Source organism: Drosophila bipectinata, chromosome 2L, assembly GCF_030179905.1.
Source record: "Drosophila bipectinata strain 14024-0381.07 chromosome 2L, DbipHiC1v2, whole genome shotgun sequence".
NCBI lineage: Eukaryota > Metazoa > Arthropoda > Insecta > Diptera > Drosophilidae > Drosophila > Drosophila bipectinata.
In genome coordinates this window covers 6366704-6370630 of record NC_091736.1, presented here as the reverse complement: position 1 = coordinate 6370630, position 3927 = coordinate 6366704, and positions in this window count along the sequence as shown.

Sequence of the window (3927 nt, the reverse complement as noted above, 5' to 3'; positions counted from 1 at the left end):
GCTTGGAGCTAAACCCTTTTGCGAAATTGCTTTGTTGGAAATTGCGTCGGAAAATTTCTTGACCTACTTTAAAAGAAACCTCCCTGGTTCGTGTGTTGTAGAACCTTTCATTCCGATTACGTTGAGCTATCATGGTATTCTGGGCTTTACTACGTAAAATGTCTAGGGAGTCTTCCTTATTAAATTGGACACTTCGATCTTCTAGCATACCTAAATCTCGTAGTAGTTGAAAGGTTTCGCCGTTCGTGACCATGTGTTGACCAAACGTTAGCTTATACGGGCTTGTGTTTATGGCCAGATGAACTCCAGATCGTAGAGCGCAGTTAATGCTACTAAGGTTTTCGTCCCAGTTACTCTGATTTGGGTTTATGTAAGCCTTTATGGCTGAAAGAACTGATCTATTCACTCTTTCTGACGCGTTTGCCTGCGGGGAATAAAATGCCGTATATGTATGTCTGATATTATATTTGTTTAACAAGCAATTAAAAGTTTGCGATTTAAACTGAACTCCATTATCAGAAACCACATATTCTGGAACCCCAAAACAATGAAAAAGATCTTCTTCCAAATATCGCACAATTGAGTCGGCGGTAAACTTGCGGACTGGTTTCAAAAAAGGAAACTTAGTGAGATGGTCGAGCACCACAAATATACCTACATTTCCCGATTTACTTCGTGGGTAGGGACCTAAGAAATCAACAAATATCTTCTGAAAGAAACGCTGGGGTAATCCAGTGTTTCCCATAGGAGGTTTAAACGATCGATTAGGGTGTTTCGTGGCCTTACAAATATCGCAACTATTGACAAAAGTTTTTACGTCGTTGACCATGTTAGGCCAGAAATAATATCGTCGGAGCCTTTCTATGGTTTTGTTTATACCCCCGTGGGCATGTAATGGATCTCCATGAGCAGTCTTAATGGCCTTCGGTACGAGTGGGCGTGGAACCCAAAGTTTCCAGCATTGGTCATCGGAAATTTTGGTATCCTCTGCATGTTCGGAGCGTCGGTATATATGTTTACCTTGGATTTTGAGATCCGGTAGAGAAGAGTTATTAAGACGGATCTTACTCCTAAGTGAATCCTATTCGGTGGAATCGAATCCGGAGGATTTGACGTCAACTATTAGGCTATCACAAGCAACGGTTGACAAGTCTTCGGTAAAGGTTCGCGAGAGAGCGTCTGGGACTACATTGTGAGTACCTTTCCGATGATGTATCTTGAATTGGAATCCTTGAAGCTTAAGGGACCAACGAGCGAGACGCGAGCTTAGATCTGCCTGGGTCATAAGCCATTTTAAGGAGGCATGATCTGTGACTATTACAAAATCCTGTCCTTCGACATAAGCTCTAAATTTTTTTACGGCCAACACAGCAGCATAACACTCCTTCTCGGTAACAGTGTATTGACGTTGACAACGATTTAGCTTCTTTGACATGAACGCGATCGGCACCTCTGCACCATCTTTATTCACTTGCATTAAGACTGCACCTACTCCGGTGTGACTTGCGTCGCAATGAAGTGAGAACGGGAGAGAAAAATTGGGGCTGTGTAGTACTGGGGCTGCACACATGCTTGCCTTTATGGACTCAAAAGCCTCCTGGGCTTCACTTGTCCACTCAAACTTCCGATTGGTTTTCAAGGTGTCTGTCAACGGGGAAGTAATAGCGGAATAATCCTTAATAAACTTATGATACCATCCGGTCATACCAAGGAATCTTCGAACCTGCTTAACCGAACGGGGTGTTGGGTAATCTCTTACTGCAGCTATTTTGTCAGGATCGGTACTAATAATACCATTACCTATCACGTGTCCTAAATACTTCACCTCTTTCCGACAGAATTTACTTTTTTCAACGTTAATTGTAAGATTCGCACGAGCCAGGTTGGAAGCGACTACCGATAAGACTTCAAGATGTCGTTCGAAGGTATCGGAGACAATGAGTAAGTCGTCTAAATATATAAAGACCTCATTACGTAAATCGGCTGGAACTATTTTATCCATAAGTCGCGACATGGACTGCGGGGCATTAGTGAGTCCAAATGGCATGACCACAAATTCATACAACGGACGTCCGGGTACTGAGAAAGCGGTTTTATCGCGAGATTTCGGGTCTAGAGGTATTTGCCAAAAAGCATCTTTTAGATCGAGGCTAGTAATAAATTCAGCTTTTGGTAATCTACTTAGGATACCATCGATTATCGGCATTGGATATGCATCCTTTACGGTGACGGAATTCACCTTCCTACTATCTACGCAGAGTCTTACTTTTCCTGGTTTCTTCACTAACACTACTGGAGATGACCAAGAGCTGTTAGATTCTTGAATAACTCCTAATTCGAGCATTCGATCGAGCTCGTCATACATAAGTTTTTCAATTGCCGGCGACACGGCATAATGTCGCTGCTTAATCGGTTTAGCTTCTCCCACATCGATCGAGTGCGAAATTAACGATGTACGTCCTAGTCCCTGTTTTGAAAATGACGGGAATAATTTGATAACATTCTGCAATGAATTCTGTTGATCCTTAGAAAGTTCTCTCATACTTGGATCGCTGATGGAGGCTAGATTAAGATTTTTGGTTAACAGATGCATCGGGAGTAAGTCAAAGGCGGTCCAAAAGTCAATTCCCAGATATAAGTCTTCGACTAACGTAGGCACTAAATAAAAATACAGGGTTTTTGTCTCTCCTCTGTAAGTAATGTCAGTTGAAAATTTCCCGACTATAGTTTGACTTTTTCCGTCAGCAGTTTTGATTTTGGAGGTCAATAACTTGTGTTTAATGTTTTCCTGAAGTAGATCGTTTGCAAGCCTACCACCTATGCAACTTACAGAAGCACCAGTGTCCATTAACCCAACTACAGACTTTCCACAAAGCCTCACTTGAGCGTGAGGACGTAAGTCAAGAGGATTATCTAATATGGATGAAAGGATTAATTTCTTTTCTATTTTACATTGTTTTTTAAAAGCTTCTCGACGACCAGTAGACCGTTTTCTCTTAACGCCTATCTTAGTTATAGGGAATGGTATACATTTAGGTTGCGGTAGTGGGCCTACAGACGTGAGGTCGTCGGAAAGTGTTACTCTGTATTGGTCGCTATGCTGATTAACTGTTTGCGTGCACTTTTCTGTGGTGCACGCCCTTGGTAGTTTTTTTGAGCGGTTGGGTTACAAGTCCGACATGTAGGTTTATACGTATCGGCCTTCCCACAACCATAACAGAAAATTTTTCGATCAGCCAGACATTCTTGATATCTGTGACCTTTAGCGGCACAGTTCCAGCAGGAAACATCAAGCGCAGACAGCTCATATTCATCCTGACCTGAGTCCTCATCTGATGAAGGTGCCACCTCTGGGTTCTGAAGAGAATTGACTTGTCGCCTAGGATTGGGTCGAGAAGTCGATAGAGAATTCGGTTTTGAGACAGTTCTTAAGAACATTTCTCTTGTGCGGACCACTGTTCTTAACTCCTTGAGAGTAGTTGTAGGGACGTACAATATTTCATGTTGAATTTCCGGTAATAAATTATATCTTAATGTTTCCACTAGGGAAGCTTCAGATAGTGGGGTTGAAAGTTTGTCGGCTAGAGCCGCTATGACACCATAGAAATCGTCAAACAGTTCATTATGACGTTGCTTGCGGTTTTCTATTTCTGACCTAATACTTCTATCGGTTCTATCATCGTTAAATTGTCCACGAAGGGCCTGACACAGACCTGGCCAGTTAAGTACTGTGACACTTTTGTGATATCGCCAAAACCATTCGCTAGCACTGCCCTCGAACAAATTACTGGCATATTTGGCCGTTAATTTAAAATCCCCCTCTAAAGTTTGGATTGTCAGAGCCTCTACACGATAGATAAAGTCTTCAACTGACATAGAAGACCTTCCAGTGAATCTGAGTTTCCAATTTGCCATTATTTGGCTTAC